This window comes from Balaenoptera borealis (assembly GCF_965194805.1).
Source record: "Balaenoptera borealis genome assembly, chromosome: 3".
Lineage (NCBI taxonomy): Eukaryota > Metazoa > Chordata > Mammalia > Artiodactyla > Balaenopteridae > Balaenoptera > Balaenoptera borealis.
This window is the reverse complement of record NC_138866.1, coordinates 128,199,402-128,225,938: the sequence shown is the minus strand read 5'-3', so window position 1 is coordinate 128,225,938 and position 26,537 is coordinate 128,199,402.

Below are 26,537 nucleotides of genomic sequence, written 5' to 3'. Positions count from 1 at the left end.
GCTTCCCAAGGACCTCTAACCCTTACCGAGAATTGACTGCATGTCTGATAGTACGACTGCAGGAAGTTAGGCACATATGTTGGCCGGTGTCTGAGAGGCTGTATGTGTGTGTTCACGCGTGTGCGCATGTGTGACTGTGACTACGCATGCGGACGTGCTTGTGGGTTTCTCTGTGTGCCGCTGCATACGCGTCTTGGTCTCTGTGTGTCCCTATGGCCCTGTGAAGACGAGTCCAACAATAAAAGAAATAGTTTATACACAGCACCCTGGTTAGACCCCTAACTAAAAGGAGAAAAAACCCTGTCAGCTTTAAGAGGCCGCAGGCACACTTTGACCCCCAGGGGCTGTTGAAATAGTCCACGGACTCCCGCTCTCCTACAGCCAGGCCTTCTGACCAAAACACAAAGCCTCGACGAGACCTGCCTCCGGGCCTTGGCTGTGACATCTACATGCACCTCGAGACTCTGTCAGCTACCAGTATATCTGATGGGCATTTGGGGTCACTCGCAGCACTTCCGGAAGCAAGGGAACTCCCATGGTCGGGCCGACACCGACCGGCAGCTGTCTGCTGCCAAGATGCAGTCTGAAAACACTCAAGGGGCTAACGAACGTGGGCCCACGTGCCACTTCTCGCCAACTAGGCCTAATCACTTTCCATTGACCCGTGGGAATGCCCACCACAGGAAGTGGTGGGCTTCAGCCACCATGACCCATGTCGGATCCCCACGGCGGAAACTAGTCCACATTCCCAGCCACGTCTCAGGCAGCTCCCATCTTGAATGTTCACGGCCCTGACCCCTAAGGAAACGCTCAAACCCTTGAAAGCCTCGTCCTACATGCCCTCCTCCAGCCCACAGGGCGACACGACCCTACTGGAAACCACAAACATCTTCAGAACACGGGAACACTGAACACCAGGGAAGACAGACCGCAAGCCTGTCTCCTTCGTTCATGCTGATCCCACACCATGCATCCTGGAAATTCTCCACTGCCACAGTGACACTACCGAGTAACTCACAGTGATCAAAGGCATGGTCCCCGAGGACCACAGACAGACTTTCAATGGAAGACCTCTGCCATGCGAGGGAACTTGGAAGCCTGAAAGGGAACAGTGGCTGGCCACGGCAGCACAGCAGGCATGGCAATGGGGCCCCCATCTCTGCCCCACCAATGGACTGCTCCAGATAAACCTCTGGCTGTTCGAAAGGCCTGCGTGCTACACCGGCCGGTCGCGTCATTCCCCCACGGGAGAAACACTTTCGCTTTACACATTGCCAAACAAGGGAACAAAGCGGCCGAAGGGGATGTTCGCATAACTCAACTACCTGCAAGGAGGCCGGCACAGACGCCTCACCATGTCGATCTTCTCTACTTCCCGCAAGACACCCTTTGGGTGTCATTCCTCGGGCAACGGGATCGCAACTCTACACAGCTTACCTACCTCAACTCACCCACTTGAACTGCCAAAGCCATCCGCTCCATAGGCAGCTTAGGCCAGCCCATCACGAACAAGACACATTCGTGGGAAGCCGAGGCCAGCGCCTGCAACCCAATGATGACAACCCATCCCACGACATCACACAGGACCTTTCCTCATGATACCTTACCTTTCTCTCCAGGCCAGCAGCCACCACCCAGGCTGAAATGCTTCACTCGATCCACACCCCACTCCACGAAGATCCACTTAGCGCCAACAGTGTGCCGGCAACTTCAGCAGAGGAGCTGACAGGGGCAGCACTGAGGCCTAAACCATCAGCCCCCTTCCGCCATCGCCCAACTCCAGCCCATGCCCGCCCACGGCTCCAGCCACGCGGGGCAGTCAAGAACCTCACTGCACGAAACACAACAACAGAGAGGGCCACAGGCCTGGCCTGAGGCTCCAGGCTCCAACCAGGGAAGCTTGCTCATGTTGGCTTCCATAATCAACCTCGGAAGCGGCATGCACAAAGTGTGATCCTGTCCAAAAATCACCTCTCCAAGCTGCAAGCTTACTGGGTCTATACCAGAACACACTCCGACCCTGAAGACTAGCAGGAAAGCCTGCCCTCTTGCATTCCCTCAACGGCCTTTTAGCAGGGACCGGGGATTCATAGATGACCCAGCTTATGGGCAGACATGGTCGATCCTCAGACAGGAGCCCCTCCAATGCTGGAGCCCTTAGTGGGGTTTGCATGCCTGTCAGCAGGGGACGTTGGCCCTCACTCCTAACTGTCCCATACTCCCGAGACAGGAAACGTGCTGGACCTCAGTTTCGATGAGGAGACGGTAGAGCGTTCTCACTCATTTTGTTCAGATTTTCCAAGGAATGCATACAAGGGTGTCATCATCGATCCAAGCACATGCTGGGTCGCTGCAGAACACAAAAGGGAAGGCCGTGGGTCTCTGCAGAGGAGCCATGACCTGGAAGTACTCCAACTGCCTGGGGAATCCACAGTCCTCAGGCCACTCAGCAAGACCAACAATCAATCCACTCTTGCAACCATTGGGCCCATCTGTGGAAATCCTAATATCCAATGGCACATCTTAGTATGGGTGAATGCCTACCGTCCTGAGATATCCACAGCCTTGCTCGGCAACGTGCACCCGCCCCACTTTGTCCAGTTCTCCTTAGCACATCCAGTCATCAGACAACGCGAAGGTCTTCTTCTCTTTGCCGACAGCCAGCCTTACTCTGCAACTGCACCTGAGACGTGGACAGAAGTCAGGCAGGTTTCTGAATTGCACAAGGGTCCTCAGAGAACATGATTTTTGTGAACACTTAACCTGGGCGTGAGCCTGGAACCTGCTTCCCAAGTACCACTATCCCTTACCGAAAACTGACTGTGTGTCTCACAGCACGACTGAAGGAAGTTACGCACGTACATTGCTCGGTGTGTGAGACGCTGTATATGTGTATTCACACGTGTGGGCGAGTGTGACTGTGACTGTGCACGAGGATGCGTTTGTGGATACCTATGTGTGCCGCTAAACACGCGTCTTGGTCTCTGGGTGTCCCTGTGGCCCTCTGCAGACGCCTCTAACAGTAAACGTCATAGTTTATACACAGCACCCTGGTTGGACCCCCAACTGAAAGGAGAAAGACCCCTGTCAGCTTCATGAGGCCGCATGCGAACTTTGAACCCCAGGCTGTCAAAATAGGCCACAGACTCCCGCTCTCCCACAGCCACGCCTTCTGACCAAAGCACAAAGACTGGACGAGACCTCCCTCCCGGCCGTGGGTGTCACACCTATGTGGACCTGGAGATCCTGCCACCTACCACCACATCTGATGTGCCCTTGGGGTCACTCCCAGTGCTCCCGGAAGCAAGGTAACCTCCCATAGGCAGGCTGACACCGACCTGCAGTTGCCGACAGGCAAGATGCAGCCTGGCACTTCTCAAGGGGTTAACGGACTTCGGCCCAAGTGCCTCATCTCGCCAACTAGACCAAATCACTTTCCATGGCCCCGTGGGAATGCCCTCAATGGGAAGTGTTGGGCTTCAGCAACCATGACACAGGTTGGAACCCCACAGCGGAAATTAGGCCACCTTCCTGGCCACGTATAGGCAAGCTTCCAACTGGTAGGCTTTGCGGCCCTGACCACTGAGGAAACGCTCAAACGCTACACAGCCTCGTCCTAAGTGCCCTCCTCCTGCCTGCAGGGCGACTCGACTCTACTTGAAGCCACAGACATCATGTGAACACGGAGACACTGAACAGCAGGGAAGACACACCGCAAGCCTGTCTGCTTTGATGATGCCCACCCCACCCCACGCATCCTGGCAATTCCTCCACTGCCACGGCGACACTACCGAGGCACTCACAGTGATCAAAGGCACTGTCCCCGACGACCACAGACAGACTTTCAACGGAAAACCTTTGCCACACGAGGGGACCTGGAAACTTGAAAGGGCACAGTGGCTGTCCACGACAGTGCGCCTGGCGTCGCAACAGTGCCCCCACCTCTGTTCCCCCAACGGACTGCTCCAGGTAAACCTCTGGCTGTTCGCAAGCCGAGTCATGCCCCCCCGGGAGAAGCACTTTCGCTTTGCACATTCCCAAACAACGGAACGATTAGGCCAAAGGGGATGTTCGCATAACTAAACATCCTCCAAGGAGGCCAGCAGAGACGCGTCACCATGTCAATCCTCTTTACGTCTCGCAAGACACCCTTTGGGTGTCTTTCCCATGGCAATGGGATTCCAACTCTACACAGGTTACCTACCTCACCTCATCCACTTGAACTGCCAAAGCCATCCCGTCCATAGGCAGCTGATGCCAGCCCATCACGAACATGACACATCCTTGGGAAGCCGAGGCCAGCACCTGCAACCCAATTATGATAGCCTATTCCACGACATCACAAAGGACATGTCCTCATCTTCCCTTCCCTTCCTGTACGGGCCATCAGTGATCCACGCAGGTTTAAATTCAGCACTCATTCCTCTCCCCACTCCACGATGACCCACTTGGCATCAACACTGTGCCGGGAGTTAAAGTAGAGAAGCAAACAAGGGCAGCAGCGAGGCCTAATCCATCAGCCCCTTTCCGCCGATGCCCAACCGAGCTCACCCCCGCCCATTGCTCCAGCCTCACTAGGCACTCAAGAAGCTCACCGTGAAAAACGCAAGAACAGGGAGGGCCACAGGCCTGGCCTGAGGTTCCAGGCACCAACCAGGGACGCTTGCTCATTTTGGCTTCCAGAATCAACCCCCAAAATGGCATGCACGAAGCGTGATCCTGGCCAAAACTCACCTCCCAACTGCAAGCTAACTGGGCCTAGACCAGCACACACTCTGACTCTTAAGACCAGCAGGAGAGCCTGCCCCCTCGCATTCCCTCAACAGCCATTCAGCAGGGACCCGGGATTCACAGATAACACAGCTTATGTGCAGACACGGTCAACCCTCAGACAGGAGCCCCTCCAATACTGGAGTCCTTGGTGGTGTTTGCATGCATGTCAGTGGAAGACGCTGGCCCTCATTCCTAACTGTCCTCTCCCCCTGAGAGAGGAAACGTGCTGAACCTCAGTTTCGATGACGAGACGGTAGAGTGTTCTCACTCATTTGGCTCAGATTTTCCAAGGAATGCATGCAAGGGTGTCATCATCAATCCAAGCACATGCTGGGACGCTGCAGAACACAACCGGGGTCTGCGCGGGACACTGTACAGGAGCCATGAGCCTGGGCTACCCCAAAAGCCTGGAGAATCCACAGCCCTCAGGCCACTCAGCAAGGGGAACAATCAATCCACTCTTGCAGCCATTGGGGCCGTCTGAGGAAAACCTAATATCTAACGGCACATCTTGGGGTGCTTGAATACCTACCATCCTGAGTTATCCACGACCACGCTCGGGGACATGGGCCCGCCTCACTTTTTCCAGTTCTTCTTAGCACCTCCAGTCATCAGAGCACACGAAGGTCTTCTTGTTTGTGCCGACGGCCAGCCTTTCCCAGCAACTGCACCTGAGAAGTGGACAGAAATCACCGAGGCTTCATAAGTGGACCGGTGTCCTCACAGGACATGATCCATAAAAACAGTTACCTGGCCTTGAGCTCTGAAACTGCTTCCCAAGGACCTCTAACCCTTACCGAGAATTGACTGCATGTCTGATAGTACGACTGCAGGAAGTTAGGCACATATGTTGGCCGGTGTCTGAGAGGCTGTATGTGTGTGTTCACGCGTGTGCGCATGTGTGACTGTGACTACGCATGCGGACGTGCTTGTGGGTTTCTCTGTGTGCCGCTGCATACGCGTCTTGGTCTCTGTGTGTCCCTATGGCCCTCTGAAGACGAGTCCAACAATAAAAGAAATAGTTTATACACAGCACCCTGGTTAGACCCCTAACTAAAAGGAGAAAAAACCCTGTCAGCTTTAAGAGGCCGCAGGCACACTTTGACCCCCAGGGGCTGTTGAAATAGTCCACGGACTCCCGCTCTCCTACAGCCAGGCCTTCTGACCAAAACACAAAGCCTCGACGAGACCTGCCTCCGGGCCTTGGCTGTGACATCTACATGCACCTCGAGACTCTGTCAGCTACCAGTATATCTGATGGGCATTTGGGGTCACTCGCAGCACTTCCGGAAGCAAGGGAACTCCCATGGTCGGGCCGACACCGACCGGCAGCTGTCTGCTGCCAAGATGCAGTCTGAAAACACTCAAGGGGCTAACGAACGTGGGCCCACGTGCCACTTCTCGCCAACTAGGCCTAATCACTTTCCATTGACCCGTGGGAATGCCCACCACAGGAAGTGGTGGGCTTCAGCCACCATGACCCATGTCGGATCCCCACGGCGGAAACTAGTCCACATTCCCAGCCACGTCTCAGGCAGCTCCCATCTTGAATGTTCGCGGCCCTGACCCCTAAGGAAACGCTCAAACCCTTGAAAGCCTCGTCCTACATGCCCTCCTCCAGCCCACAGGGCGACACGACCCTACTGGAAACCACAAACATCTTCAGAACACGGGAACACTGAACACCAGGGAAGACAGACCGCAAGCCTGTCTCCTTCGTGGATGCTGATCCCACACCATGCATCCTGGAAATTCTCCACTGCCACAGTGACACTACCGAGTAAATCACAGTGATCAAAGGCATGGTCCCCGAGGACCACAGACAAACTTTCAATGGAAGACCTCTGCCATGCGAGGGAACTTGGAAGCCTGAAAGGGAACAGTGGCTGGCCACGGCAGCACAGCAGGCATGGCAATGGGGCCCCCATCTCTGCCCCACCAATGGACTGCTCCAGATAAACCTCTGGCTGTTCGAAAGGCCTGCGTGCTACACCGGCCGGTCGCGTCATTCCCCCACGGGAGAAACACTTTCGCTTTACACATTGCCAAACAAGGGAACAAAGCGGCCAAAGGGGATGTTCGCATAACTCAACTACCTGCAAGGAGGCCGGCACAGACGCCTCACCATGTCGATCTTCTCTACTTCCCGCAAGACACCCTTTGGGTGTCATTCCTCGGGCAACGGGATCGCAACTCTACACAGCTTACCTACGTCAACTCACCCACTTGAACTGCCAAAGCCATCCTCTCCATAGGCAGCTTAGGCCAGCCCATCACGAACAAGACACATTCTTGGGAAGCCGAGGCCAGCGCCTGCAACCCAATGATGACAACCCATCCCACGACATCACACAGGACCTTTCCTCATGATACCTTACCTTTCTCTCCAGGCCAGCAGCCACCACCCAGGCTGAAATGCTTCACTCGATCCACACCCCACTCCACGAAGATCCACTTAGCGCCAACAGTGTGCCGGCAACTTCAGCAGAGGAGCGGACAGGGGCAGCACTGAGGCCTAAACCATCAGCCCCCTTCCGCCATCGCCCAACTCCAGCCCACGCCCGCCCACGGCTCCAGCCACGCGGGGCAGTCAAGAACCTCACTGCACGAAACACAACAACAGAGAGGGCCACAGGCCTGGCCTGAGGCTCCAGGCTCCAACCAGGGACGCTTGCTCATGTTGGCTTCCATAATCAACCTCGGAAGCGGCATGCACAAAGTGTGATCCTGTCCAAAAATCACCTCTCCAAGCTGCAAGCTTACTGGGTCTATACCAGAACACACTCCGACCCTGAAGACTAGCAGGAAAGCCTGCCCTCTTGCATTCCCTCAACGGCCTTTTAGCAGGGACCGGGGATTCATAGATGACCCAGCTTATGGGCAGACATGGTCGATCCTCAGACAGGAGCCCCTCCAATGCTGGAGCCCTTAGTGGGGTTTGCATGCCTGTCAGCAGGGGACGTTGGCCCTCACTCCTAACTGTCCCATACTCCCGAGACAGGAAACGTGCTGGACCTCAGTTTCGATGAGGAGACGGTAGAGCGTTCTCACTCATTTTGTTCAGATTTTCCAAGGAATGCATACAAGGGTGTCATCATCGATCCAAGCACATGCTGGGTCGCTGCAGAACACAAAAGGGAAGGCCGTGGGTCTCTGCAGAGGAGCCATGACCTGGAAGTACTCCAACTGCCTGGGGAATCCACAGTCCTCAGGCCACTCAGCAAGACCAACAATCAATCCACTCTTGCAACCATTGGGCCCATCTGTGGAAATCCTAATATCCAATGGCACATCTTAGTATGGGTGAATGCCTACCGTCCTGAGCTATCCACAGCCTTGCTCGGCAACGTGCACCCGCCCCACTTTGTCCAGTTCTCCTTAGCACATCCAGTCATCAGACAACGCGAAGGTCTTCTTCTCTTTGCCGACAGCCAGCCTTACTCTGCAACTGCACCTGAGACGTGGACAGAAGTCAGGCAGGTTTCTGAATTGCACAAGGGTCCTCAGAGAACATGATTTTTGTGAACACTTAACCTGGGCGTGAGCCTGGAACCTGCTTCCCAAGTACCACTATCCCTTACCGAAAACTGACTGTGTGTCTCACAGCACGACTGAAGGAAGTTACGCACGTACATTGCTCGGTGTGTGAGACGCTGTATATGTGTATTCACACGTGTGGGCGAGTGTGACTGTGACTGTGCACGAGGATGCGTTTGTGGATACCTATGTGTGCCGCTAAACACGCGTCTTGGTCTCTGGGTGTCCCTGTGGCCCTCTGCAGACGCCTCTAACAGTAAACGTCATAGTTTATACACAGCACCCTGGTTGGACCCCCAACTGAAAGGAGAAAGACCCCTGTCAGCTTCATGAGGCCGCATGCGAACTTTGAACCCCAGGCTGTCAAAATAGGCCACAGACTCCCGCTCTCCCACAGCCACGCCTTCTGACCAAAGCACAAAGACTGGACGAGACCTCCCTCCCGGCCGTGGGTGTCACACCTATGTGGACCTGGAGATCCTGCCACCTACCACCACATCTGATGTGCCCTTGGGGTCACTCCCAGTGCTCCCGGAAGCAAGGTAACCTCCCATAGGCAGGCTGACACCGACCTGCAGTTGCCGACAGGCAAGATGCAGCCTGGCACTTCTCAAGGGGTTAACGGACTTCGGCCCAAGTGCCTCATCTCGCCAACTAGACCAAATCACTTTCCATGGCCCCGTGGGAATGCCCTCAATGGGAAGTGTTGGGCTTCAGCAACCATGACACAGGTTGGAACCCCACAGCGGAAATTAGGCCACCTTCCTGGCCACGTATAGGCAAGCTTCCAACTGGTAGGCTTTGCGGCCCTGACCACTGAGGAAACGCTCAAACGCTACACAGCCTCGTCCTAAGTGCCCTCCTCCTGCCTGCAGGGCGACTCGACTCTACTTGAAGCCACAGACATCATGTGAACACGGAGACACTGAACAGCAGGGAAGACACACCGCAAGCCTGTCTGCTTTGATGATGCCCACCCCACCCCACGCATCCTGGCAATTCCTCCACTGCCACGGCGACACTACCGAGGCACTCACAGTGATCAAAGGCACTGTCCCCGACGACCACAGACAGACTTTCAACGGAAAACCTTTGCCACACGAGGGGACCTGGAAACTTGAAAGGGCACAGTGGCTGTCCACGACAGTGCGCCTGGCGTCGCAACAGTGCCCCCACCTCTGTACCCCCAACGGACTGCTCCAGGTAAACCTCTGGCTGTTCGCAAGCCGAGTCATGCCCCCCCGGGAGAAGCACTTTCGCTTTGCACATTCCCAAACAACGGAACGATTAGGCCAAAGGGGATGTTCGCATAACTAAACATCCTCCAAGGAGGCCAGCAGAGACGCGTCACCATGTCAATCCTCTTTACGTCTCGCAAGACACCCTTTGGGTGTCTTTCCCATGGCAATGGGATTCCAACTCTACACAGGTTACCTACCTCACCTCATCCACTTGAACTGCCAAAGCCGTCCCGTCCATAGGCAGCTGATGCCAGCCCATCACGAACATGACACATCCTTGGGAAGCCGAGGCCAGCACCTGCAACCCAATTATGATAGCCTATTCCACGACATCACAAAGGACATGTCCTCATCTTCCCTTCCCTTCCTGTATGGGCCATCAGTGATCCACGCAGGTTTAAATTCAGCACTCATTCCTCTCCCCACTCCACGATGACCCACTTGGCATCAACACTGTGCCGGGAGTTAAAGTAGAGAAGCAAACAAGGGCAGCAGCGAGGCCTAATCCATCAGCCCCTTTCCGCCGATGCCCAACCGAGCTCACCCCCGCCCATTGCTCCAGCCTCACTAGGCACTCAAGAAGCTCACCGTGAAAAACGCAAGAACAGGGAGGGCCACAGGCCTGGCCTGAGGTTCCAGGCACCAACCAGGGACGCTTGCTCATTTTGGCTTCCAGAATCAACCCCCAAAATGGCATGCACGAAGCGTGATCCTGGCCAAAACTCACCTCCCAACTGCAAGCTAACTGGGCCTAGACCAGCACACACTCTGACTCTTAAGACCAGCAGGAGAGCCTGCCCCCTCGCATTCCCTCAACAGCCATTCAGCAGGGACCCGGGATTCACAGATAACACAGCTTATGTGCAGACACGGTCAACCCTCAGACAGGAGCCCCTCCAATACTGGAGTCCTTGGTGGTGTTTGCATGCATGTCAGCGGAAGACGCTGGCCCTCATTCCTAACTGTCCTCTCCCCCTGAGAGAGGAAACGTGCTGAACCTCAGTTTCGATGACGAGACGGTAGAGTGTTCTCACTCATTTGGCTCAGATTTTCCAAGGAATGCATGCAAGGGTGTCATCATCAATCCAAGCACATGCTGGGACGCTGCAGAACACAACCGGGGTCTGCGCGGGACACTGTACAGGAGCCATGAGCCTGGGCTACCCCAAAAGCCTGGAGAATCCACAGCCCTCAGGCCACTCAGCAAGGGGAACAATCAATCCACTCTTGCAGCCATTGGGCCCGTCTGAGGAAAACCTAATATCTAACGGCACATCTTGGGGTGCTTGAATACCTACCATCCTGACTTATCCATGACCACGCTCGGGGACATGGGCCCGCCTCACTTTTTCCAGTTCTTCTTAGCACCTCCAGTCATCAGAGCACACGAAGGTCTTCTTGTTTGTGCCGACGGCCAGCCTTTCCCAGCAACTGCACCTGAGAAGTGGACAGAAATCACCGAAGCTTCATAAGTGGACCGGTGTCCTCACAGGACATGATCCATAAAAACAGTTACCTGGCCTTGAGCTCTGAAACTGCTTCCCAAGGACCTCTAACCCTTACCGAGAATTGACTGCATGTCTGATAGTACGACTGCAGGAAGTTAGGCACATGTGTTGGCCGGTGTCTGAGAGGCTGTATGTGTGTGTTCACGCGTGTGCGCATGTGTGACTGTGACTACGCATGCGGACGTGCTTGTGGGTTTCTCTGTGTGCCGCTGCATACGCGCCTTGGTCTCTGTGTGTCCCTATGGCCCTGTGAAGAGGAGTCCAACAATAAAAGATATAGTTTATACACAGCACCCTGGTTAGACCCCTAACAAAAAGGAGAAAAACCCTGTCAGCTTTAAGAGGCCGCAGGCACACTTTGACCCCCAGGGGCTGTTGAAATAGTCCACGGACTCCCGCTCTCCTACAGCCAGGCCTTCTGACCAAAACACAAAGCCTCGACGAGACCTGCCTCCGGGCCTTGGCTGTGACATCTACATGCACCTCGAGACTCTGTCAGCTACCAGTATATCTGATGGGCATTTGGGGTCACTCGCAGCACTTCCGGAAGCAAGGGAACTCCCATGGTCGGGCCGACACCGACCGGCAGCTGTCTGCTGCCAAGATGCAGTCTGAAAACACTCAAGGGGCTAACGAACGTGGGCCCACGTGCCACTTCTCGCCAACTAGGCCTAATCACTTTCCATTGACCCGTGGGAATGCCCACCACAGGAAGTGGTGGGCTTCAGCCACCATGACCCATGTCGGATCCCCACGGCGGAAACTAGTCCACATTCCCAGCCACGTCTCAGGCAGCTCCCATCTTGAATGTTCGCGGCCCTGACCCCTAAGGAAACGCTCAAACCCTTGAAAGCCTCGTCCTACATGCCCTCCTCCAGCCCACAGGGCGACACGACCCTACTGGAAACCACAAACATCTTCAGAACACGGGAACACTGAACACCAGGGAAGACAGACCGCAAGCCTGTCTCCTTCGTTCATGCTGATCCCACACCATGCATCCTGGAAATTCTCCACTGCCACAGTGACACTACCGAGTAACTCACAGTGATCAAAGGCATGGTCCCCGAGGACCACAGACAAACTTTCAATGGAAGACCTCTGCCATGCGAGGGAACTTGGAAGCCTGAAAGGGAACAGTGGCTGGCCACGGCAGCACAGCAGGCATGGCAATGGGGCCCCCATCTCTGCCCCACCAATGGACTGCTCCAGATAAACCTCTGGCTGTTCGAAAGGCCTGCGTGCTACACCGGCCGGTCGCGTCATTCCCCCACGGGAGAAACACTTTCGCTTTACACATTGCCAAACAAGGGAACAAAGCGGCCAAAGGGGATGTTTGCATAACTCAACTACCTGCAAGGAGGCCGGCACAGACGCCTCACCATGTCGATCTTCTCTACTTCCCGCAAGACACCCTTTGGGTGTCATTCCTCGGGCAACGGGATCGCAACTCTACACAGCTTACCTACGTCAACTCACCCACTTGAACTGCCAAAGCCATCCGCTCCATAGGCAGCTTAGGCCAGCCCATCACGAACAAGACACATTCTTGGGAAGGCGAGGCCAGCGCCTGCAACCCAATGATGACAACCCATCCCACGACATCACACAGGACCTTTCCTCATGATACCTTACCTTTCTCTCCAGGCCAGCAGCCACCACCCAGGCTGAAATGCTTCACTCGATCCACACCCCACTCCACGAAGATCCACTTAGCGCCAACAGTGTGCCGGCAACTTCAGCAGAAGAGCTGACAGGGGCAGCACTGAGGCCTAAACCATCAGCCCCCTTCCGCCATCGCCCAACTCCAGCCCACGCCCGCCCACGGCTCCAGCCACGCGGGGCAGTCAAGAACCTCACTGCACGAAACACAACAACAGAGAGGGCCACAGGCCTGGCCTGAGGCTCCAGGCTCCAACCAGGGAAGCTTGCTCATGTTGGCTTCCATAATCAACCTCGGAAGCGGCATGCACAAAGTGTGATCCTGTCCAAAAATCACCTCTCCAAGCTGCAAGCTTACTGGGTCTATACCAGAACACACTCCGACCCTGAAGACTAGCAGGAAAGCCTGCCCTCTTGCATTCCCTCAACGGCCTTTTAGCAGGGACCGGGGATTCATAGACGACCCAGCTTATGGGCAGACATGGTCGACCCTCAGACAGGAGCCCCTCCAATGCTGGAGCCCTTAGTGGGGTTTGCATGCCTGTCAGCAGGGGACGTTGGCCCTCACTCCTAACTGTCCCATACTCCCGAGACAGGAAACGTGCTGGACCTCAGTTTCGATGAGGAGACGGTAGAGCGTTCTCACTCATTTTGTTCAGATTTTCCAAGGAATGCATACAAGGGTGTCATCATCGATCCAAGCACATGCTGGGACGCTGCAGAACACAAAAGGGAAGGCCGTGGGTCTCTGCAGAGGAGCCATGACCTGGAAGTACTCCAACTGCCTGGGGAATCCACAGTCCTCAGGCCACTCAGCAAGACCAACAATCAATCCACTCTTGCAACCATTGGGCCCATCTGTGGAAATCCTAATATCCAATGGCACATCTTAGTATGGGTGAATGCCTACCGTCCTGAGATATCCACAGCCTTGCTCGGCAACGTGCACCCGCCCCACTTTGTCCAGTTCTCCTTAGCACATCCAGTCATCAGACAACGCGAAGGTCTTCTTCTCTTTGCCGACAGCCAGCCTTACTCTGCAACTGCACCTGAGACGTGGACAGAAGTCAGGCAGGTTTCTGAATTGCACAAGGGTCCTCAGAGAACATGATTTTTGTGAACACTTAACCTGGGCGTGAGCCTGGAACCTGCTTCCCAAGTACCACTATCCCTTACCAAAAACTGACTGTGTGTCTCACAGCACGACTGAAGGAAGTTACGCACGTACATTGCTCGGTGTGTGAGACGCTGTATATGTGTATTCACACGTGTGGGCGAGTGTGACTGTGACTGTGCACGAGGATGCGTTTGTGGATACCTATGTGTGCCGCTAAACACGCGTCTTGGTCTCTGGGTGTCCCTGTGGCCCTCTGCAGACGCCTCTAACAGTAAACGTCATAGTTTATACACAGCACCCTGGTTGGACCCCCAACTGAAAGGAGAAAGACCCCTGTCAGCTTCATGAGGCCGCATGCGAACTTTGAACCCCAGGCTGTCAAAATAGGCCACAGACTCCCGCTCTCCCACAGCCACGCCTTCTGACCAAAGCACAAAGACTGGACGAGACCTCCCTCCCGGCCGTGGGTGTCACACCTATGTGGACCTGGAGATCCTGCCACCTACCACCACATCTGATGTGCCCTTGGGGTCACTCCCAGTGCTCCCGGAAGCAAGGTAACCTCCCATAGGCAGGCTGACACCGACCTGCAGTTGCCGACAGGCAAGATGCAGCCTGGCACTTCTCAAGGGGTTAACGGACTTCGGCCCAAGTGCCTCATCTCGCCAACTAGACCAAATCACTTTCCATGACCCCGTGGGAATGCCCTCAATGGGAAGTGTTGGGCTTCAGCAACCATGACACAGGTTGGAACCCCACAGCAGAAATTAGGCCACCTTCCTGGCCACGTATAGGCAAGCTTCCAACTGGTAGGCTTTGCGGCCCTGACCACTGAGGAAACGCTCAAACGCTACACAGCCTCGTCCTAAGTGCCCTCCTCCTGCCTGCAGGGCGACTCGACTCTACTTGAAGCCACAGACATCATGTGAACACGGAGACACTGAACAGCAGGGAAGACACACCGCAAGCCTGTCTGCTTTGATGATGCCCACCCCACCCCACGCATCCTGGCAATTCCTCCACTGCCACGGCGACACTACCGAGGCACTCACAGTGATCAAAGGCACTGTCCCCGACGACCACAGACAGACTTTCAACGGAAAACCTTTGCCACACGAGGGGACCTGGAAACTTGAAAGGGCACAGTGGCTGTCCACGACAGTGCACCTGGCGTCGCAACAGTGCCCCCACCTCTGTCCCCCCAATGGACTGCTCCAGGTAAACCTCTGGCTGTTCGCAAGCCGAGTCATGCCCCCCCGGGAGAAGCACTTTCGCTTTGCACATTCCCAAACAACGGAACGATTAGGCCAAAGGGGATGTTCGCATAACTAAACATCCTCCAAGGAGGCCAGCAGAGACGCGTCACCATGTCAATCCTCTTTACGTCTCGCAAGACACCCTTTGGGTGTCTTTCCCATGGCAATGGGATTCCAACTCTACACAGGTTACCTACCTCACCTCATCCACTTGAACTGCCAAAGCCGTCCCGTCCATAGGCAGCTGATGCCAGCCCATCACGAACATGACACATCCTTGGGAAGCCGAGGCCAGCACCTGCAACCCAATTATGATAGCCTATTCCACGACATCACAAAGGACATGTCCTCATCTTCCCTTCCGTTCCTGTATGGGCCATCAGTGATCCACGCAGGTTTAAATTCAGCACTCATTCCTCTCCCCACTCCACGATGACCCACTTGGCATCAACACTGTGCCGGGAGTTAAAGTAGAGAAGCAAACAAGGGCAGCAGCGAGGCCTAATCCATCAGCCCCTTTCCGCCGGTGCCCAACCGAGCTCACCCCCGCCCATTGCTCCAGCCTCACTAGGCACTCAAGAAGCTCACCGTGAAAAACGCAAGAACAGGGAGGGCCACAGGCCTGGCCTGAGGTTCCAGGCACCAACCAGGGACGCTTGCTCATTTTGGCTTCCAGAATCAACCCCCAAAATGGCATGCACGAAGCGTGATCCTGGCCAAAACTCACCTCCCAACTGCAAGCTAACTGGGCCTAGACCAGCACACACTCTGACTCTTAAGACCAGCAGGAGAGCCTGCCCCCTCGCATTCCCTCAACAGCCATTCAGCAGGGACCCGGGATTCACAGATAACACAGCTTATGTGCAGACACGGTCAACCCTCAGACAGGAGCCCCTCCAATACTGGAGTCCTTGGTGGTGTTTGCATGCATGTCAGCGGAAGACGCTGGCCCTCATTCCTAACTGTCCTCTCCCCCTGAGAGAGGAAACGTGCTGAACCTCAGTTTCGATGACGAGACGGTAGAGTGTTCTCACTCATTTGGCTCAGATTTTCCAAGGAATGCATGCAAGGGTGTCATCATCAATCCAAGCACATGCTGGGACGCTGCAGAACACAACCGGGGTCTGCGCGGGACACTGTACAGGAGCCATGAGCCTGGGCTACCCCAAAAGCCTGGAGAATCCACAGCCCTCAGGCCACTCAGCAAGGGGAACAATCAATCCCCTCTTGCAGCCATTGGGCCCGTCTGAGGAAAACCTAATATCTAACGGCACATCTTGGGGTGCTTGAATACCTACCATCCTGAGTTATCCACGACCACGCTCGGGGACATGGGCCCGCCTCACTTTTTCCAGTTCTTCTTAGCACCTCCAGTCATCAGAGCACACGAAGGTCTTCTTGTTTGTGCCGACGGCCAGCCTTTCCCAGCAACTGCACCTGAGAAGTGGACAGAAATCACCGAAGCTTCATAAGTGGACCGGTGTCCTCACAGGACATGATCCATAAAAACAGTTACCTGGCCTTGAGCTCTGAAACTGCTTCCCAAGGACCTCTAACCCTTACCGAGAATTGACTGCATGTCTAATAGTACGACTGCAGGAAGTTAGGCACATATGTTGGCCGGTGTCTGAGAGGCTGTATGTGTGTGTTCACACGTGTGCGCATGTGTGACTGTGACTACGCATGCGGACGTGCTTGTGGGTTTCTCTGTGTGCCGCTGCATACGCGCCTTGGTCTCTGTGTGTCCCTATGGCCCTGTGAAGAGGAGTCCAACAATAAAAGATATAGTTTATACACAGCACCCTGGTTAGACCCCTAACTAAAAGGAGAAAAAACCCTGTCAGCTTTAAGAGGCCGCAGGCACACTTTGACCCCCAGGGGCTGTTGAAATAGTCCACGGACTCCCGCTCTCCTACAGCCAGGCCTTCTGACCAAAACACAAAGCCTCGACGAGACCTGCCTCCGGGCCTTGGCTGTGACATCTACATGCACCTCGAGACTCTGTCAGCTACCAGTATATCTGATGGGCATTTGGGGTCACTCGCAGCACTTCCGGAAGCAAGGGAACTCCCATGGTCGGGCCGACACCGACCGGCAGCTGTCTGCTGCCAAGATGCAGTCTGAAAACACTCAAGGGGCTAACGAACGTGGGCCCACGTGCCACTTCTCGCCAACTAGGCCTAATCACTTTCCATTGACCCGTGGGAATGCCCACCACAGGAAGTGGTGGGCTTCAGCCACCATGACCCATGTCGGATCCCCACGGCGGAAACTAGTCCACATTCCCAGCCACGTCTCAGGCAGCTCCCATCTTGAATGTTCGCGGCCCTGACCCCTAAGGAAACGCTCAAACCCTTGAAAGCCTCGTCCTACATGCCCTCCTCCAGCCCACAGGGCGACACGACCCTACTGGAAACCACAAACATCTTCAGAACACGGGAACACTGAACACCAGGGAAGACAGACCGCAAGCCTGTCTCCTTCGTTCATGCTGATCCCACACCATGCATCCTGGAAATTCTCCACTGCCACAGTGACACTACCGAGTAACTCACAGTGATCAAAGGCATGGTCCCCGAGGACCACAGACAAACTTTCAATGGAAGACCTCTGCCATGCGAGGGAACTTGGAAGCCTGAAAGGGAACAGTGGCTGGCCACGGCAGCACAGCAGGCATGGCAATGGTGCCCCCATCTCTGCCCCACCAATGGACTGCTCCAGATAAACCTCTGGCTGTTCGAAAGGCCTGCGTGCTACACCGGCCGGTCGCGTCATTCCCCCACGGGAGAAACACTTTCGCTTTACACATTGCCAAACAAGGGAACAAAGCGGCCAAAGGGGATGTTTGCATAACTCAACTACCTGCAAGGAGGCCGGCACAGACGCCTCACCATGTCGATCTTCTGTACTTCCCGCAAGACACCCTTTGGGTGTCATTCCTCGGGCAACGGGATCGCAACTCTACACAGCTTACCTACCTCAACTCACCCACTTGAACTGCCAAAGCCATCCGCTCCATAGGCAGCTTAGGCCAGCCCATCACGAACAAGACACATTCTTGGGAAGCCGAGGCCAGCGCCTGCAACCCAATGATGACAACCCATCCCACGACATCACACAGGACCTTTCCTCATGATACCTTACCTTTCTCTCCAGGCCAGCAGCCACCACCCAGGCTGAAATGCTTCACTCGATCCACACCCCACTCCACGAAGATCCACTTAGCGCCAACAGTGTGCCGGCAACTTCAGCAGAAGAGCTGACAGGGGCAGCACTGAGGCCTAAACCATCAGCCCCCTTCCGCCATCGCCCAACTCCAGCCCACGCCCGCCCACGGCTCCAGCCACGCGGGGCAGTCAAGAACCTCACTGCACGAAACACAACAACAGAGAGGGCCACAGGCCTGGCCTGAGGCTCCAGGCTCCAACCAGGGAAGCTTGCTCATGTTGGCTTCCATAATCAACCTCGGAAGCGGCATGCACAAAGTGTGATCCTGTCCAAAAATCACCTCTCCAAGCTGCAAGCTTACTGGGTCTATACCAGAACACACTCCGACCCTGAAGACTAGCAGGAAAGCCTGCCCTCTTGCATTCCCTCAACGGCCTTTTAGCAGGGACCGGGGATTCATAGATGACCCAGCTTATGGGCAGACATGGTCGACCCTCAGACAGGAGCCCCTCCAATGCTGGAGCCCTTAGTGGGGTTTGCATGCCTGTCAGCAGGGGACGTTGGCCCTCACTCCTAACTGTCCCATACTCCCGAGACAGGAAACGTGCTGGACCTCACTTTCGATGAGGAGACGGTAGAGCGTTCTCACTCATTTTGTTCAGATTTTCCAAGGAATGCATACAAGGGTGTCATCATCGATCCAAGCACATGCTGGGACACTGCAGAACACAAAAGGGAAGGCCGTGGGTCTCTGCAGAGGAGCCATGACCTGGAAGTACTCCAACTGCCTGGGGAATCCACAGTCCTCAGGCCACTCAGCAAGACCAACAATCAATCCACTCTTGCAACCATTGGGCCCATCTGTGGAAATCCTAATATCCAATGGCACATCTTAGTATGGGTGAATGCCTACCGTCCTGAGCTATCCACAGCCTTGCTCGGCAACGTGCACCCGCCCCACTTTGTCCAGTTCTCCTTAGCACATCCAGTCATCAGACAACGCGAAGGTCTTCTTCTCTTTGCCGACAGCCAGCCTTACTCTGCAACTGCACCTGAGACGTGGACAGAAGTCAGGCAGGTTTCTGAATTGCACAAGGGTCCTCAGAGAACATGATTTTTGTGAACACTTAACCTGGGCGTGAGCCTGGAACCTGCTTCCCAAGTACCACTATCCCTTACCGAAAACTGACTGTGTGTCTCACAGCACGACTGAAGGAAGTTACGCACGTACATTGCTCGGTGTGTGAGACGCTGTATATGTGTATTCACACGTGTGGGCGAGTGTGACTGTGACTGTGCACGAGGATGCGTTTGTGGATACCTATGTGTGCCGCTAAACACGCGTCTTGGTCTCTGGGTGTCCCTGTGGCCCTCTGCAGACGCCTCTAACAGTAAACGTCATAGTTTATACACAGCACCCTGGTTGGACCCCCAACTGAAAGGAGAAAGACCCCTGTCAGCTTCATGAGGCCGCATGCGAACTTTGAACCCCAGGCTGTCAAAATAGGCCACAGACTCCCGCTCTCCCACAGCCACGCCTTCTGACCAAAGCACAAAGACTGGACGAGACCTCCCTCCCGGCCGTGGGTGTCACACCTATGTGGACCTGGAGATCCTGCCACCTACCACCACATCTGATGTGCCCTTGGGGTCACTCCCAGTGCTCCCGGAAGCAAGGTAACCTCCCATAGGCAGGCTGACACCGACCTGCAGTTGCCGACAGGCAAGATGCAGCCTGGCACTTCTCAAGGGGTTAACGGACTTCGGCCCAAGTGCCTCATCTCGCCAACTAGACCAAATCACTTTCCATGACCCCGTGGGAATGCCCTCAATGGGAAGTGTTGGGCTTCAGCAACCATGACACAGGTTGGAACCCCACAGCAGAAATTAGGCCACCTTCCTGGCCACGTATAGGCAAGCTTCCAACTGGTAGGCTTTGCGGCCCTGACCACTGAGGAAACGCTCAAACGCTACACAGCCTCGTCCTAAGTGCCCTCCTCCTGCCTGCAGGGCGACTCGACTCTACTTGAAGCCACAGACATCATGTGAACACGGAGACACTGAACAGCAGGGAAGACACACCGCAAGCCTGTCTGCTTTGATGATGCCCACCCCACCCCACGCATCCTGGCAATTCCTCCACTGCCACGGCGACACTACCGAGGCACTCACAGTGATCAAAGGCACTGTCCCCAACGACCACAGACAGACTTTCAACGGAAAACCTTTGCCACACGAGGGGACCTGGAAACTTGAAAGGGCACAGTGGCTGTCCACGACAGTGCACCTGGCGTCGCAACAGTGCCCCCACCTCTGTCCCCCCAATGGACTGCTCCAGGTAAACCTCTGGCTGTTCGCAAGCCGAGTCATGCCCCCCCGGGAGAAGCACTTTCGCTTTGCACATTCCCAAACAACGGAACGATTAGGCCAAAGGGGATGTTCGCATAACTAAACATCCTCCAAGGAGGCCAGCAGAGACGCGTCACCATGTCAATCCTCTTTACGTCTCGCAAGACACCCTTTGGGTGTCTTTCCCATGGCAATGGGATTCCAACTCTACACAGGTTACCTACCTCACCTCATCCACTTGAACTGCCAAAGCCGTCCCGTCCATAGGCAGCTGATGCCAGCCCATCACGAACATGACACATCCTTGGGAAGCCGAGGCCAGCACCTGCAACCCAATTATGATAGCCTATTCCACGACATCACAAAGGACATGTCCTCATCTTCCCTTCCGTTCCTGTATGGGCCATCAGTGATCCACGCAGGTTTAAATTCAGCACTCATTCCTCTCCCCACTCCACGATGACCCACTTGGCATCAACACTGTGCCGGGAGTTAAAGTAGAGAAGCAAACAAGGGCAGCAGCGAGGCCTAATCCATCAGCCCCTTTCCGCCGATGCCCAACCGAGCTCACCCCCGCCCATTGCTCCAGCCTCACTAGGCACTCAAGAAGCTCACCGTGAAAAACGCAAGAACAGGGAGGGCCACAGGCCTGGCCTGAGGTTCCAGGCACCAACCAGGGACGCTTGCTCATTTTGGCTTCCAGAATCAACCCCCAAAATGGCATGCACGAAGCGTGATCCTGGCCAAAACTCACCTCCCAACTGCAAGCTAACTGGGCCTAGACCAGCACACACTCTGACTCTTAAGACCAGCAGGAGAGCCTGCCCCCTCGCATTCCCTCAACAGCCATTCAGCAGGGACCCGGGATTCACAGATAACACAGCTTATGTGCAGACACGGTCAACCCTCAGACAGGAGCCCCTCCAATACTGGAGTCCTTGGTGGTGTTTGCATGCATGTCAGCGGAAGACGCTGGCCCTCATTCCTAACTGTCCTCTCCCCCTGAGAGAGGAAACGTGCTGAACCTCAGTTTCGATGACGAGACGGTAGAGTGTTCTCACTCATTTGGCTCAGATTTTCCAAGGAATGCATGCAAGGGTGTCATCATCAATCCAAGCACATGCTGGGACGCTGCAGAACACAACCGGGGTCTGCGCGGGACACTGTACAGGAGCCATGAGCCTGGGCTACCCCAAAAGCCTGGAGAATCCACAGCCCTCAGGCCACTCAGCAAGGGGAACAATCAAACCCCTCTTGCAGCCATTGGGCCCGTCTGAGGAAAACCTAATATCTAACGGCACATCTTGGGGTGCTTGAATACCTACCATCCTGAGTTATCCACGACCACGCTCGGGGACATGGGCCCGCCTCACTTTTTCCAGTTCTTCTTAGCACCTCCAGTCATCAGAGCACACGAAGGTCTTCTTGTTTGTGCCGACGGCCAGCCTTTCCCAGCAACTGCACCTGAGAAGTGGACAGAAATCACCGAAGCTTCATAAGTGGACCGGTGTCCTCACAGGACATGATCCATAAAAACAGTTACCTGGCCTTGAGCTCTGAAACTGCTTCCCAAGGACCTCTAACCCTTACCGAGAATTGACTGCATGTCTAATAGTACGACTGCAGGAAGTTAGGCACATATGTTGGCCGGTGTCTGAGAGGCTGTATGTGTGTGTTCACACGTGTGCGCATGTGTGACTGTGACTACGCATGCGGACGTGCTTGTGGGTTTCTCTGTGTGCCGCTGCATACGCGCCTTGGTCTCTGTGTGTCCCTATGGCCCTGTGAAGAGGAGTCCAACAATAAAAGATATAGTTTATACACAGCACCCTGGTTAGACCCCTAACTAAAAGGAGAAAAAACCCTGTCAGCTTTAAGAGGCCGCAGGCACACTTTGACCCCCAGGGGCTGTTGAAATAGTCCACGGACTCCCGCTCTCCTACAGCCAGGCCTTCTGACCAAAACACAAAGCCTCGACGAGACCTGCCTCCGGGCCTTGGCTGTGACATCGACATGCACCTCGAGACTCTGTCAGCTACCAGTATATCTGATGGGCATTTGGGGTCACTCGCAGCACTTCCGGAAGCAAGGGAACTCCCATGGTCGGGCCGACACCGACCGGCAGCTGTCTGCTGCCAAGATGCAGTCTGAAAACACTCAAGGGGCTAACGAACGTGGGCCCACGTGCCACTTCTCGCCAACTAGGCCTAATCACTTTCCATTGACCCGTGGGAATGCCCACCACAGGAAGTGGTGGGCTTCAGCCACCATGACCCATGTCGGATCCCCACGGCGGAAACTAGTCCACATTCCCAGCCACGTCTCAGGCAGCTCCCATCTTGAATGTTCGCGGCCCTGACCCCTAAGGAAACGCTCAAACCCTTGAAAGCCTCGTCCTACATGCCCTCCTCCAGCCCACAGGGCGACACGACCCTACTGGAAACCACAAACATCTTCAGAACACGGGAACACTGAACACCAGGGAAGACAGACCGCAAGCCTGTCTCCTTCGTTCATGCTGATCCCACACCATGCATCCTGGAAATTCTCCACTGCCACAGTGACACTACCGAGTAACTCACAGTGATCAAAGGCATGGTCCCCGAGGACCACAGACAAACTTTCAATGGAAGACCTCTGCCATGCGAGGGAACTTGGAAGCCTGAAAGGGAACAGTGGCTGGCCACGGCAGCACAGCAGGCATGGCAATGGTGCCCCCATCTCTGCCCCACCAATGGACTGCTCCAGATAAACCTCTGGCTGTTCGAAAGGCCTGCGTGCTACACCGGCCGGTCGCGTCATTCCCCCACGGGAGAAACACTTTCGCTTTACACATTGCCAAACAAGGGAACAAAGCGGCCAAAGGGGATGTTTGCATAACTCAACTACCTGCAAGGAGGCCGGCACAGACGCCTCACCATGTCGATCTTCTGTACTTCCCGCAAGACACCCTTTGGGTGTCATTCCTCGGGCAACGGGATCGCAACTCTACACAGCTTACCTACCTCAACTCACCCACTTGAACTGCCAAAGCCATCCGCTCCATAGGCAGCTTAGGCCAGCCCATCACGAACAAGACACATTCTTGGGAAGCCGAGGCCAGCGCCTGCAACCCAATGATGACAACCCATCCCACGACATCACACAGGACCTTTCCTCATGATACCTTACCTTTCTCTCCAGGCCAGCAGCCACCACCCAGGCTGAAATGCTTCACTCGATCCACACCCCACTCCACGAAGATCCACTTAGCGCCAACAGTGTGCCGGCAACTTCAGCAGAAGAGCTGACAGGGGCAGCACTGAGGCCTAAACCATCAGCCCCCTTCCGCCATCGCCCAACTCCAGCCCACGCCCGCCCACGGCTCCAGCCACGCGGGGCAGTCAAGAACCTCACTGCACGAAACACAACAACAGAGAGGGCCACAGGCCTGGCCTGAGGCTCCAGGCTCCAACCAGGGAAGCTTGCTCATGTTGGCTTCCATAATCAACCTCGGAAGCGGCATGCACAAAGTGTGATCCTGTCCAAAAATCACCTCTCCAAGCTGCAAGCTTACTGGGTCTATACCAGAACACACTCCGACCCTGAAGACTAGCAGGAAAGCCTGCCCTCTTGCATTCCCTCAACGGCCTTTTAGCAGGGACCGGGGATTCATAGACGACCCAGCTTATGGGCAGACATGGTCGACCCTCAGACAGGAGCCCCTCCAATGCTGGAGCCCTTAGTGGGGTTTGCATGCCTGTCAGCAGGGGACGTTGGCCCTCACTCCTAACTGTCCCATACTCCCGAGACAGGAAACGTGCTGGACCTCAGTTTCGATGAGGAGACGGTAGAGCGTTCTCACTCATTTTGTTCAGATTTTCCAAGGAATGCATACAAGGGTGTCATCATCGATCCAAGCACATGCTGGGACGCTGCAGAACACAAAAGGGAAGGCCGTGGGTCTCTGCAGAGGAGCCATGACCTGGAAGTACTCCAACTGCCTGGGGAATCCACAGTCCTCAGGCCACTCAGCAAGACCAACAATCAATCCACTCTTGCAACCATTGGGCCCATCTGTGGAAATCCTAATATCCAATGGCACATCTTAGTATGGGTGAATGCCTACCGTCCTGAGCTATCCACAGCCTTGCTCGGCAACGTGCACCCGCCCCACTTTGTCCAGTTCTCCTTAGCACATCCAGTCATCAGACAACGCGAAGGTCTTCTTCTCTTTGCCGACAGCCAGCCTTACTCTGCAACTGCACCTGAGACGTGGACAGAAGTCAGGCAGGTTTCTGAATTGCACAAGGGTCCTCAGAGAACATGATTTTTGTGAACACTTAACCTGGGCGTGAGCCTGGAACCTGCTTCCCAAGTACCACTATCCCTTACCGAAAACTGACTGTGTGTCTCACAGCACGACTGAAGGAAGTTACGCACGTACATTGCTCGGTGTGTGAGACGCTGTATATGTGTATTCACACGTGTGGGCGAGTGTGACTGTGACTGTGCACGAGGATGCGTTTGTGGATACCTATGTGTGCCGCTAAACACGCGTCTTGGTCTCTGGGTGTCCCTGTGGCCCTCTGCAGACGCCTCTAACAGTAAACGTCATAGTTTATACACAGCACCCTGGTTGGACCCCCAACTGAAAGGAGAAAGACCCCTGTCAGCTTCATGAGGCCGCATGCGAACTTTGAACCCCAGGCTGTCAAAATAGGCCACAGACTCCCGCTCTCCCACAGCCACGCCTTCTGACCAAAGCACAAAGACTGGACGAGACCTCCCTCCCGGCCGTGGGTGTCACACCTATGTGGACCTGGAGATCCTGCCACCTACCACCACATCTGATGTGCCCTTGGGGTCACTCCCAGTGCTCCCGGAAGCAAGGTAACCTCCCATAGGCAGGCTGACACCGACCTGCAGTTGCCGACAGGCAAGATGCAGCCTGGCACTTCTCAAGGGGTTAACGGACTTCGGCCCAAGTGCCTCATCTCGCCAACTAGACCAAATCACTTTCCATGACCCCGTGGGAATGCCCTCAATGGGAAGTGTTGGGCTTCAGCAACCATGACACAGGTTGGAACCCCACAGCAGAAATTAGGCCACCTTCCTGGCCACGTATAGGCAAGCTTCCAACTGGTAGGCTTTGCGGCCCTGACCACTGAGGAAACGCTCAAACGCTACACAGCCTCGTCCTAAGTGCCCTCCTCCTGCCTGCAGGGCGACTCGACTCTACTTGAAGCCACAGACATCATGTGAACACGGAGACACTGAACAGCAGGGAAGACACACCGCAAGCCTGTCTGCTTTGATGATGCCCACCCCACCCCACGCATCCTGGCAATTCCTCCACTGCCACGGCGACACTACCGAGGCACTCACAGTGATCAAAGGCACTGTCCCCGACGACCACAGACAGACTTTCAACGGAAAACCTTTGCCACACGAGGGGACCTGGAAACTTGAAAGGGCACAGTGGCTGTCCACGACAGTGCACCTGGCGTCGCAACAGTGCCCCCACCTCTGTCCCCCCAATGGACTGCTCCAGGTAAACCTCTGGCTGTTCGCAAGCCGAGTCATGCCCCCCCGGGAGAAGCACTTTCGCTTTGCACATTCCCAAACAACGGAACGATTAGGCCAAAGGGGATGTTCGCATAACTAAACATCCTCCAAGGAGGCCAGCAGAGACGCGTCACCATGTCAATCCTCTTTACGTCTCGCAAGACACCCTTTGGGTGTCTTTCCCATGGCAATGGGATTCCAACTCTACACAGGTTACCTACCTCACCTCATCCACTTGAACTGCCAAAGCCGTCCCGTCCATAGGCAGCTGATGCCAGCCCATCACGAACATGACACATCCTTGGGAAGCCGAGGCCAGCACCTGCAACCCAATTATGATAGCCTATTCCACGACATCACAAAGGACATGTCCTCATCT